The 14,374-nt window shown below is 37.7% G+C and overlaps 1 non-coding gene across 1 annotated transcript; it reads left to right on the top strand.

Annotated features, from left to right (window-relative positions):
* Window positions 1-13,282: 13,282 nt before the first annotated feature.
* LOC145038113 (small nucleolar RNA R71) lies at window positions 13,283-13,389 on the top strand. The gene has a single exon (XR_013679180.1). It is a non-coding gene; the product is annotated as a small nucleolar RNA R71 (small nucleolar RNA).
* Window positions 13,390-14,374: the final 985 nt, after the last annotated feature.

The raw sequence follows: 14,374 nt of genomic DNA, 5'->3' as shown, positions 1-14,374 counted from the left end.
TTGTTGTTTCCAGGATCAGAAGTGAAGTCTCCGAACACCAAAATAGCAGAAACCTTGTGGTTTTGAGTAGACGTTTTCACGATAAGATCTTGTGGTTCATAAACCTTAATTCCATAGCTAGATTCATGTATGAATAGAAAGAAATACGAGTAAAGAAATGTAGTTGATTAAACTTCATCGATTTACAGTTAAAATAAATAGAAAAGAGATGTGAATCATTACCGATCGAAGCAACTGCCCCATCGAGATCCCTTCCATCATTCCAGTCGAAAATGCTCTCACATGCATTTTATCGAGCACCTTATGTGCACAGTTCATCGCCTTTTTAAGAAAAACACATATGTTAGATCCATCTCTCCTGCGCTCAATCATCCAGGGAATTTTCTCATATGATTTTTGAACGAATGTATCACATTAGGATCAGAAAGAACAGTTTATCAATGTGATTGACACATGTAGATTTTAAATCTATAGACAAAAACCTAAGAGGATTTCCGCAATCGAGACTAACAAACCGCAAATTCAGGAAATAGAAAGTCGATTATCAGGATCAAAAATCAAATTTCTGAATATAAACACACAATTGAATCGAATAACAACAGCAAATCGAACGTACCTTTCTTTGATCGGGATCTGTAGAGATATGGGGCAGAATCGATTATGAGTCGGTTGGATTGATTCGAAGCAGATGAAGCATGAATGAGCCGATGAGGAGGCGGAACTAACCATAGCACCACAACGAAAACCCTTACCGGAGCTGATGTTTCCACTTGCCTTGCTTAATCGGGCCAAATGTTTTCATCCCCTTCGCATATGCTACCGGAATCGAAGGAGAAGCAGCCAAAAACTGCTTGAGCAGCCCTTGCTGCACCTACCGAGACCAATGATGATGGGAACAGATTTTCGTGGTGGGTTGTAGGTGATGCCCAGATCGATGATGGCGTGAGTTTTATGAAACCCTAAGAAGAAGAGGTGGAAATATATACACGATAGATTAATGGAAATATATGAACGGGTGAGAAATTATAGGAGATAGTAAAGTTGAAATTCCTGTTATGTCCTTTTAACCATTTAAAAGTTACATTTTAATGCCAACAGTTTAAGAATTTTTCATAAAACCCTCTTTCAATAATGACCTTAGATTTAAGTATTTAAATGATCAAGATTTGTTCTCGTATTCTCAACCTTTTTAGTGTTCTTATTTGATCCTACTCCTATATATATATATATATATATATATATATATATATATATATATATATATATATATATATATATATACATATATACTAATTTTGAAGTACGAGATGAACAGTATTTGGCAGTCATTGGTGAATATTGGTGATTTTTTTTCTTTTGGGTTTTGGTAAAGAAAATATCTTCCTTATTTTTTCCCTAATCTCCTTTACACCTGTCTTTAACTTGGGAACGTATATTTACACGTGGATAACCCACCGCTTCATCTCCTTCTTTGTTTAAACGTGATTTATCAATCCCTTCTTCAAGTTTGATATCAATTGCATTTGAGCTTAATAACTTTCTTTTTTTCCGACGAAAAAAGATATTAAGTCTGAAGAAGTCTCATCAGTCATCACTTGTAAAATTTTGAACTATGTTGGTAATTACTTGTGTGCAATAGAATAAATCATATAAATAAATTTAATATGAATAACTTTAAATCATAAAAATTAAAGTGGATGAATGAGTCATATTTTTACTACGAATAATCGTACATGATAAAAGCTCGGAAAATTTTGATAGTTTATGAACATTATATAGAACAAAAAGTAACATTTCACATTAATATGTGAAACCTAAGCTTTCTTTTTGCCAAAAATATCCAAAATCTCCTCACAAAATGATCAATTTTGTGACCATTTTCTAGAATTTTATGTTTTCACATTCTAAACAACACTGAATATTATAATAATGCTATATGTACGTAAACCATTTCGGACTCCTTAAACGACATGAACCATGTGCAGTCCCAAGTTCGGCCCTGTTCCTACACCCATTTTGGTAATTACGTATCTCACTAAAAGTTACACTCGTCCAAAATTAATAAGAATGATTCATACATAAACGATTATAACAATTAATGAATTAAATAAATAATTTGTTTTAGCTAAATATTACAACTCTTGCAAAATGTTTTGAGTCTCAAAGAAATATATTCTTTTTTTGACGGGCAGAGGAAAACTTCATGCTTTAGTAGTTTATTTATGATTAATAAAAACAATATTATTTAAGTGTATATAATATTTATGATGATTATAAAAGGTGAAAACGATGAACATGAAACATTTGCTAAAAGAACAGTTTGCTATGGACATATCAAAACACCTTTTTTGCTATGTATATGAAAAATACAATGTAACTTGATATGTAATCTAATAAATAATCTGTCAAATTGAAAAAAAAAACTTGAGAGCCTCTATTAATATTGTCTTGCAATGATTGCTAGAAGACAAATTAATAAATTTGAAAAGGAAACAATCCAAAAAAGAAAATATCACTTTCTTTAAATGACTCAAAATAAAACCTTACCAGTTTTTGGGACAAAAAAATACGTTCTTTAACTGACACATAAGTTACTATAAATTAATTAACTACTAAGAATTTAATAAAATATATTTATTAAAAAAAGCATTCTTTTTGGAACGTTATAATTATATTAAAAACCTAATAAGAAATTATGCAAAAGAGAAATATAATTAGTTTATGACATAACGAGGGTTGTGATAATCGTAAACCGCAAATAATTGATTACCACCATAATGAAGGATATACACAAATGACTCTTCACTTTCTACCCACTAAACCCAATTTCTTGATAAAAAACCCTAACTGTTCCTTGAAATCTTGCATTTGATCATCAACTTCAATCGTAAATTCGAATCCACGAGTATGCTCCAAATGTGATAAATCAGACCAATAAATCAGTGTTTTGATGCAATCTAGATTTAAGGTAACATACTCTTTCTTTTACATAAAAAATCATTTACAATCAGTATAAAATAATATATATATATATATATATATATATATATATATATATATATATATATATATATATATATATATATATATATATATATTGTTTGGCTCATAATTTTTACAGAAGGATATCCCATGATGCTCACTATTGAGCTCCATCATGGGGGAGGTTCACAAAATTCCCAAGGATAAGCTACATTAAAGGAAAATTAGACCACGTCGACCTGGTAGACATGAATGAGTTCTTTGTGCACGAGTTGGACGAGGTGATGCTAAAGCTTGGTTATCAGGTACCACCAATCATTTACAACCACTATCAACTGCCAAATGGAGATTTGGAGTTTGGTCTTAGAGCTATAGGGAATGATGTTTATGTACTTAGTCTTGCACAGTATATTGAACATCGTAAGATCATCAAGGTATACAATGAACATAATGAAACTAGGTTACTTACATACTTTATGTCTCCAAGAGTTAAACCAGGGTCATAATTGAGGAAATAGGAGATGATGTGCCCTTACCAAAATCAAATTTAACAGTGGTTGATTTGCATCCAGTATACCAAAACGAGGACGATGTCCTAAATCTTGAATTGTGTTTGGTAAGGTATGAGACACCAGAATACAATAAGAATAAGAGATTACAGTTAGTTGAAGGGAGTCAATCATGTAGTAAGAAATTATTTTTTTTAACTTGCAACACACTACAAGTGTTGGTGATCAAGATGCACATGTTGAAATTGGTAATGAAGGTGCAACTATTGGTGATCACGATGCATAAATTCATGATGAAGGTGCAACTATTGGTGTAACACCGTAAATTTTTAAATAAAATTTTCGTTTTAAAATCACATATATCTCATTATCACATTCACAAAATTTAAAAAAATGTCAAATTATCAAAAACACATATTCATAAATGTTTGAACAAAATATAGGATCCTCAAAACATAACTCCATCTCGTGTGTACAATCAAGAAGACACCTTCTCGCGATTCTGAAAAGTGACCTCTTCTCAAGTTCCTTCATTTGTTGGTGGTGTTGTTTGATTCCATTTAAGGTGCAACACTTGGGACACTAAGCTCTTAAAGCTCGAAGCAACAAGCTACAAGAAAAGGTATGTCATCTAACTTGTTTTATTAACCAAGTATCAAAGTTTTGTATGCTAGTTAGGGTAATACCTTGGAAAGTTCAAGTTTTCATGTATAATAGAGAAAACATAGATCCAAAGTATTTAGGCTTGCACGCACACCTTAGGAGTGTTAGAATGCTCAAAAGCCTCCAGAAACAACCCTCCACACCAGACAACCACCTCATCGCCATAATCAGATCCTTGACCTCCTTAAACACTATGCGCTTCGTATTGTCAAAGTCCTGATACTGGAAATGTTCTCTCCCCTCGGATCCCTACAGCAGCAACAACAACAGCCTAAGAGAGTGCATCACAGTGATCATAAAATAACTCAATCATGGCGGTCCTAATAGACCTAAAGAGCTCCAAAATAGACCCCCGAATAGCAGTATCCACCTCAGTGGAAATTATCTCCTGTATCTGATCATCAATCAACCCTGACCTATCCTAGCCACTCGCTCCATATCCAAAACCCGACCCTCTTGTGAACATCATACTGAAAATGAACCAAATTATATATTAGAAATGCCATAATTCATACCATCACAACCATCCCAGATAGACTAAACCCTTGGGTTTGTTACTTCCTTGCTATGCGTACGTTCTTGTGCTTCCGGTAGTACGGGCCCATACCACCTTCCACACTTACCCGTATTTGTCTAAAAGGATCATCACAAACTGCTTGAAAACAAAACCCACCACTATGATACACATACATCGTATCCTTACTCTCTCTTGAGTGGTTAATCATTCATCAACTAGACTGCTACATCCACTTAATCACTCATGAAACTTCCACCAACCCTGCAGCCGCTCGAGCATGCTAATAGTAAATAATACATGATTCCATAGATAGTAAAATACTTGATTCTACCCTAACTCCACAACAAACAAGGAACAAGAAATAAGGCTAAATCAAATATTCTCAAGCTATAGAATCTTATTTATATAAAACTATGATGCATACACTAAGAAACTACGGTAATGATGTCAATTTCATCTAACATAAAGGAAGTCCTCCTAGGCTATCATGCATCATGCATCAAAAAATTCTATCATACAATTCCTGAAGAACCCTAACCTACCACTAGCATGCAGTTCTATCATAATCACCATTAAAAAAAACAATATGGGTAACTTGGGGTATCCTTTTGCTCTGACTGATCGTACACATCACATCCTTCCTTGGTTGCTTTTGAAAACTTTTACTGATCCGTAGTTTGAGTCTGGATTTACACGAATTTCATCCAATTCTCAGAAACTAAGGATCCAATACCAGCTTGTAACATCCCAGACATCAAGATAATTTTTTTCATTTTTCAATAAAAAACCATTCCAAAGACCATAATTGTTAACAAAATATTGTTCCAAAAGTAATAATCATAAGTCAGAGTATCCCAAATTCCAATAAAATAGAATTTAGAAGTATGTACACGATCATGCCTTTACTTTACCTTGATCATCTTAAGTACTTGAAACAATAAACGAAAACCGTAAGACAAAGCTTAGTGAGTTCCCCCAAAGTACCACACACAAGCATACAAATAAAAACATGCATACATAACCCGTTAGCCTGAATGGACCACTGCACGGGGCCTACAAACTATTAGGACCGCTCTCAGAGCCTTCATCATGATTGGACCGCCGCACCAGGCCTACGACCTATCTGGACCGCTCTCTGTGCCTTCGGCTTAACTGGACTGCCTCTCGGACCTTCCGTTTATCCGGACTGCCCCAGGTGTCTTGGCCTTCAACATAAAGCAGGACCACCTCAACCCAACCACTAGAACATGTTAACATATACAATAACAATCAATAACGAGTAGTACAAGTAATCCTATGAATCTACCAAACTAATGCATATCAGTTGTCATCAGGTAATCATATAGATCCACCAATCTAACACCTATCAGAAACCATTAGGTAATCATACAAATCTACCACATACTCAGTATAATATAAATCAATATTCCAGGACATCCAATCCATTATGCCGACCTTGGTGTATTCAACCCACAAGTACAATGAGGCAAACTCACCTTATAGCCTGAAATGTAGCTGAATCTATCATTGCTCTAACTGCTGGCTCTATCGGTCACCTATACAATAAACAGTGACCCAAAATCACTTTACTACACAAATTACCCAAATACCCCTAAGCTAAACTTGGTCAAACCCCTGATCAAAGTCAATCCACTCTAAAGAAGTCCTACAACCATGATGTGCACGAAAGTACCCACTAATTTTAATATTTATAACCTAACAAACCAAGACTAACTATGCACTTATAGGCAGTGTACCTAGTCAGATTACAGTATAGCTTAGGTAAGTCGGGTGTCGATCACAGGGAACGATGTTACTAATTAACCTAATTACTAATAAATTAACCTAATTTATTAACAAATTTAATAAGGGGGTTTTATCTGATTTTGCAAGATCAAATAAACTTAATCAAATTAATAAAAACACACTCTTGCTTAGTTGAATCCACTTCTTCCTTATGGCTAGCTAATGATTATGGGTTATTAAGTTGGGTTTTAGTTATATTAGTAATTTAGTTCTATCTTACCAATAAGTAACTAATTCATGTTAAACCATGTATGTTCACACATAATTAAACACAGAACTAATTATGAATGTGAATATGCTATGTAAGATTTGTTGTATAAACGCAATTATGGTCACAATTTACGTTCTCTAGCACAGCTAAGATTTATTTACCCTAATTAGTAACTAAGATTGGTCAATCCTAGCTCTAACAATTTAATGTTCACTAAATTATTAGGTAACAAGTTCATGTAGTTTCATAGTCACTAAGCTACACAGAACATGCAATCTAGCAATTAGATAAGCAAATAATAACATGCTAGGTTATACAAATCAAACACAAACAACTCTTACCAACTCAAATTAATCCATAAACATATAACTATTCATAAGTTCAAAGCTTCATCTAGCTAAGCAAAAGTAGCTAGATTTAGCTGCTCATCATAGTAATTAAACTAGCACAGCTAAAACTAATGAAAAACATGTTTATAATCAACTAAATATAAAACTTTACTTCTTTTGGTGTTGAAATCCCTCTTTCAGAACCTTTCTTCCCTTCTGAAACGTCTCATGGAACTCCTTTTCTTATGCCAAAAGTCCCCTTATTCGTAATAATAGGAGAACTTATATAATCCTCAAAAACCTGCGCCACGTCGTGGGCTCCAAGTAAAACGTATCCTTCAAGGAAATCCTCCGCGTCGCGATGTTTATCTTCTGGAACACCCGTGCCACGTCGTGGGCTTCACCGCCACGTCGTGAATTAAGCTCTTATTATGAAATTATTATTTTCTTGTCTTCCAAGCCTCCCATGTTCCCCATTTTGTCACCTCTGGTCCCTCTCTTCGAAAATCCTTTGTATTGATTGAAAATAACAATTTAAACTCATAAGTATCACTATTCTGCACATATTATCAATTTATTAATAAAAATGTACTTAAATACTGCCTAAAAATAAGTATAAATATGGCAATATGAAAATACCCCACACTTAAGCTTTGCTTGCCCTCAAGCAAATTTACACTTAATTCTTAATTACTAACACTACACAGAACAATCCAACTCTAGTTCAGCCATTATGCCAAGACCTCAACGCATGCATTTGTGTCTAAAATTTTCCTAAGTACCCCCCCATACTTTAAATACTCACAATCTTCATAAACACTTGCCCACTTTTTCCGAACAATGCTCATTTTATGCAACCCTCCGAATCCATCCTCAGAAAACCTCATAACCTCAAGGTATTTTTAGTTGAGCAACGTAAGCATACATAATCTAGAATTACAATTTTCTGATACCACTATGGAGCTTTCTTTGAATTCTTCATTTCTCTGACATTTTGATCTTCGATTTCTTTGAATTCAACATCTTATTTGAATTGATTTCTGGTATCTTCAACTTTTTGGATTTCTTCAGAATTTTGATCTTTTGATCTTCACTTTATTTGCTCCAAAATTCTTCAAACTTTTTCGTAATTCTCTCTCTTCTTTTTTTTTTACATGTACCTCTCTTTTTTCGCTCAAAACCTACATGCTTAAGCAGAGGCGCTCAACCTCAACCTTTATTGGTTAATGATAATAATTTTCCTGGATACATTTCAGGTTTAGGCTGCTAAACATATTGCATCCTTCAAACCGAGCGGGGTTATGTTTTTGTTCCATGATTTCACTAAAATAAGGGAAGCCACAAATGCACTATAACGTATATTGGCTTAACTAAACATTTGAACTTTCACCGGATCATCCCACATAATACTAGCAATTATAGCTCAAATTATTATTACTAGATTCAATTAATAAAAATTTGAATTTTCAAAATTTCCTAGCAATTTACTTTTTCTACCCCTACCCCACACTTATTTCATACAATGCCCTCATTGTATGTATAAAAACAAATCAAAATTAAAGAAAAGGGAGAAAAAGGAACAGACTCCCCTGGAATAGCAGCATGAGCATCTCGAAAAGTGTGGAAAATGCGGAATTGGACTTCCAAAAAATAGAAACTCGGTGTAGCACTGGTTGAATATGTAAATAAACCACGAACAGGACTCGAACTTCAATTCGTCAAAGTGGGTATTGGTAATGAAATATATAGCAATGATAAACTGGATCACATCGTGGCATATATCTGGACACGTCGTGATTCGGGTGTAAACTACGAACACCAAAATGCTGAACTACTACAAATCTAGCAGCGTTGACCAATGGCTAACTGGTGTCCGACACTTCTATGCAAATATATGTCCCAACTAGAACCTCTCTCCTAATATACCCCATACTTATCTTGAATTGTGGACTCGGACTCACAACTCTAAGCTTCCTTGACTAGACAACACGACTCGAAAGATAACCGGCTATGCTCCTTAGAATTCCAACGCTAATCTGAAAAGGTAGAACAACCCAAAAGAAACAAAAAGTAACATCATAGTTTTAATAAGGTTTTACATCACACACCAAAGTCAAACTAAAAAAATAAAATAAAATAAAATAAAATCAATCATCATCTTGATCTTGTGCTCCACTTGGCCCTGCCTCATCATTTTGCGGACGCCATAACTCCTCCCATGTCGGAAAATAGGGATACTGCGGTGGCATAGCAGGTGGTCGGGTCACACCCAAATGTGAATAAATACCCTCGGTAAGCTGGGTATGGTAAATGGCATGACCCCGTAGATTATCCAAATATGTTCCAACCCGACTCTGAAAAGGGTCGGTGGGCACTCCCTGCACATACTGCGAAGCAGCACGCTCTCGTCGACCTCGCCTCTAGCCCGCACATTTCGACACCTCGGCCTAACGGGTGGTTGCTGTCCCGGCTGCCCCTCCTCTTCCTCGTCATCTATTGGTGGTATCATAAAACGACCCCCGATATTCACCACTGCGCGCATCACGCCCAAGACTTGAATGGTCAAGTCGGTATCCGAGAATCGAGTAAGATTCCTCACAAAGTCATGGGTCAAAATCTGATATGACCTAGCCAGGCGAGTAACCAAATGCCCCCCAGTAATCGGGCTCCCAGGCCTAGAGTTGGCAGCTTTCTTCCCCATAAACCTTGCCAACATATAAGGCAAATCACAGCAAACCCCCGGGGTAATAAGAGTCCATAAATAAAATAGATTATGGATGGGGACCTTGTCACCATGATGCTTGTGATTGATTGAAAACGTGATGAGGCGGTGCAAAAATCGGAGAACAGGATTCCGAATTTGTGACTCACTCGAGTCACGAGTGTTGTATTCATGGTTAGAAATGCCCCGCCAAAACTGCACATCCAAGGTACCCGGAGTAAAATTCCGCACACATCCAAGCAAGAAAGGGATAAAAAACGGAGATTGCGTCTCCACTTCCGTATAGAGCCCCATACGCCAAGCAAATTCCCGAAGGCTACACTCACGATATACACCACCCAAATGAAAAACAAGTGCTCTATTATAGGTGGCATCAAGGGTGCGTTCTTCGAAACATACGGTAGAGAAAAATTCTACCGATAATTCCCGGTACACGGGTTCTTGAATGGTGAATAAATTCCTCCACCCGTGACAAGTAAACGAAAATTGATCTCCAACATAAGTCTTTGACCAATAACGTCCCAGCTCCGCTACCATGCCCACTCCACCTAGCCATCCCCAATCAATAATCGGGGCTATTGCAAACTCCCTATTATATAACCATCCAAGCCGATTTTCGTAGGTTGTTAGCAACGGTCGGGGAATGTTTTGAGGAAACTGGTATAAAGGATGTATGCTTGCGACATCTATCGGGTCTTCTTCCTGCGGAACAGCTCGTCGTGGTCCCATTTCTGCAATCAGAACAAACCAAAACAGCAAACAACCAACACATTAAACAGTTTAAATAATTTGACAGAAGTCACGATGTGGCCAGGCTGCGCCACGTCGTGGGTCGCGTCGTTCACAGCTTGTTGATCGATCTAATTGCATGCGATTTCTACTAAAATCAATGGTTGGGGTTTGTTCCTATGACCATTAAAGGTATACTTAATCTAAAATCAACCATTAGATTCAACCAATTTCGTGAATCATACAAACCCTAACCATGAAAACTTGAAATTAGAAGCATTACTACAAAATAATAAAGAAAACACGTACCAAATAGATTAATTGGCAAGATCTTGCAAGGAAATTAGAAGTAGAATACGAAATTAGCTGTGGGGTTACAATGTTTCCGTTCGTGCGGCAGCCTCAAGTGGGAATGAGAATTATCAGTCAAAGGGTTTTAAACAATTGGTCCCCCCTGATTTTTAACGGCCACGACGTGGCGGGTGATGCCCACGTCGTGGACCTTAAAGTGTTGTTTTCTCAGTCGCGCATTCCCTTTTTCCCACGACGTGGCTGGGCTATGCCCACGTCGTGGAGACTGCCAGATGCAAAAGTCTCAATAATGTTTATCATATTAATTAATTATTTTGCATATCAATCATTATTTAAAGTTCCCTACAGCTAATTTTCTACTAGTTACCGTTTTTTTTTAGATGATGAATCGATGTCTTTCCTACTTAAAAAGAAAAGAAAGAAAATTTTAAAAAGAAAATGCAAACCAAACTCGGGTTGCCTCCCGAGAAGCGCTTCTTTTTCTTGGAGTCTTGAGCTGGACTCCGTGCCTTCTACGTTGAATCTTCGGAAGAGTCCTCCACCAAGATCTTTTGTTCCTTGAACCGCCTTTTGTAAGCTTGAACTCTCCTTTTATACGCCTTCTTTGAATTCTCCTTTTTAGCTTTTCCCTTTTCTTCAAGCTTGCGTTTTGTGCCCGTGGTTTCCTCCTTGTACTTTATGTCATTCTCTTCTGCTTTCACCACCGGCTTTGTTTTTTTTTAAGTGTCCTCCTCTTCATCACTTGTTATTTCCTCATCCTCTTTGCTTACCCAAGAAGGCGGGCTCTTGTAGGCTATGACTTCAATCCAATATGGAACAGATGCCTTTGGCTTTGTCATTTTGACTTGATGAACTACTTTTATCTCTTCTTCCATAAGCTTTTCCAGTTCTTCTAGTTCATTCTCTTCATTAATTGTGAACACCTCTTCTTTATTTTCTTGAAAGTCATCCTTTATCCCAAAGACTTCTTGTTCATCTCCAACCCTCAAAGTTAGCTTCGACTCGCGGATATCAACAAGGGCACCAGCAGTGTTGAGCAATGGCCGTCCTAGGATTATCGGAACATCTGGATCTTCTTTCATGTCCATGACTACAAAGTCTATTGGAAAAATAAATTTTCCAATTCTCACCAAAATATCCTCCACTATGCCTCGGGGTTGTGTCACCGAACGGTTCGCCATGTGAATCTTCATTTTTGTAGCCTTCATCTTCTGAATCTCCAATTTTTGATAAAATGAAAAAGGCATTAGATTAATGCTAGCCCCAGAATCGGCTAAAGCATTAACCTTCATTTTATTCCCAAACTCGCATGGAAGAGTGAGGCGCCCAGGATCCCCCATCTTTTCTGGTGTTTCTCCCAAAACAACTTTTGAAGTTTGTTCACTCAGAATCACTGTAGACTGCTTCTTTAATTGCCTTCGCGTATCTATCAAGTGTTGCAGTAATTTCTGGTTTTCGGAAGCTTTGGATAAGGATTCAACAAAGGGAGTATTAATTGGGATCCCTTTCACATGCTTCACAAACTCTAAATGTTCCTTCTCCAGTCGACTAAGTGCTGCGCGGGTGGGAAATGGCATAGGTGGATGATAAGCTGGAATAGGCGCAAAGGGTTTTTGCTCAGACTTGCGCCACGTCGTGGCGAGAGGAGAGTCACGTTGTGGGTCGCCTGGTTCAGCACTTTCTCCATTGTCGATCCTTAATTTCTTGGGCTACTGCGGTTCTTCTTCCAACGCCTCCAGGAACTCAGATATTGTATCTTCTTCAGTATTGATGGCCATTACGTGAGATTGGGCTTGTACTTCGGGACTCTTCGGGGAAAATTTTTCATGAACTAAAGTTGCTAGTTGACCAAATTGTACTTCAAGGTTATGGATGGAGGCTTGTTGGTTCTTGATCAATGTTTGTTGTTCCATGATAGCGGAATTCGTGGCCTCGTGTCGCTTTTCCGATGCTTCCATAAATTTCATTAAAATGGTCTCTAGGTCGGGTTTCTTCTCGGCTGGTGGCTGCTCCTTTTGATATAGGCCTCGACCTGTCTGCCTATACTTCTCTTCTTTTTGCTTCCTATATTCTTCATATGGCAGCCACTCCTTCTTCGGTTTCCTCCAGTCCTCTTCAAACTTATCCCCATTAGAGTAGCACACTTGAGCTTTTCTGTTCCCAAATTCATCCACATTGCAGTCCTTGGTCAAGTGTGGACCATTGCATCGCTCGCACCCCACTCTTATAGCGTGTATCGACTGGTCCATTTGTGTTATCCTGCGATCCATGTTATTCAGCATGGCCATGACAGCTGCAATTTCTTCAGTTTGGGCTCCTCCACCGCCTTTGCTTCCATCCTGCCTCGGGTTATGGTATTCGCGGGAGTGTTTCGCGAATTCTTCAAATAGCTCCTTGACCTCCTTTGGATTTTTCCTTGTCAACGGTCCTTGAGAATCAAGGATTTGTCTTGTCATCACATTGAACCCATCATAAAAGATTGACATCTCTTGCTGCACATTTAGGTCATGTTGCGGGCAGTTTCTGAGTAAGCCCTTGTAACGCTCCCACGCTTCGTACAGTGACTCCCCCGGCTGTTGCTCAAAGTTGGCTATTGCCTTCTTGAGTTTGGCTATCTTGGATGGCGGGCAAAACTGGTCTAAGAATTGCTCACGCAATTGAGCCCAAGTGGTGATTGTACCCGGTGGGAGTGCTTTTAACCATTCCTTAGCAGTTCCTTTGAAAGTAACGGGCAGCATCCTAAGCAGGACGGTGTTCCTGTTGACATTTGGTACATTGAAATGATCAGCAATGTCATTGACTTCATCTAGATGCTTAAAAGCATCCTCATGGTCTTTCCCGAAAAATGGGATGTCCTTCAGCGCAGTCAATATGTGTCCCTTCAGCTCGAATGTGGCATTGGCAGGTATTGCGGGTTGGACTAATCCAGGACCCACATCTTTGCGGATCCGCTTCTTGTAAGCTCCCATGGACATTTTTTCAATATTTGCCATCTCGTTCCTTGGCTCGTTCTCGGGTTTACTCGTGTGTTCTTCAAATTCTGGCTCGGTGTCGCTTTCGTACTCGGTTTGCACGGGTGAATGATCCAAATGCTCAAGATTGCTCTCGTGCTTCGTTGAGGAACTTGACTCTCCTGTCTTCTTTCTTGACTTCCTAGAGAAGGCTGACTTCAATTCTTGCAAAGGCGTCTTTTTCTTGTGAATTGCAAACTCGGGATCTTCTAGTGGTGGCACCAATGGTGTGTTTGAGCCTCTGGTCATTAACTCCTGCAACTTGCTAAACTAAAACGTAAAACCGGACTAAAATAAGAAAAACTAAAAATGAACTCTCAGATTTCACGTCGTGAGTATACTAAATCTCACGTCGTGAACTCTGTGACAAACAAAACAATAATTAAACTAAGATAAACTAGCAAAATAAATAACCAATTAAGCTTTCTGCAGATTTTATTCCTAAAAAAAACGATTAATCTAATGCAACTAAATAAACTAATAATCTGCACCGTTCCCCGGCAACGGCGCCAAAAACTTGATGTGCACGAAAGTACTCACTAATTTTGATATTTATAACCTAACAAACCAAGACTAACTATGC

This window comes from Lactuca saligna, chromosome 3 (assembly GCF_052625555.1).
Source record: "Lactuca saligna cultivar CGN05327 chromosome 3, ASM5262555v1, whole genome shotgun sequence".
Lineage (NCBI taxonomy): Eukaryota > Viridiplantae > Streptophyta > Magnoliopsida > Asterales > Asteraceae > Lactuca > Lactuca saligna.
This window is presented reverse-complemented; position numbering and strand designations above follow the sequence as displayed.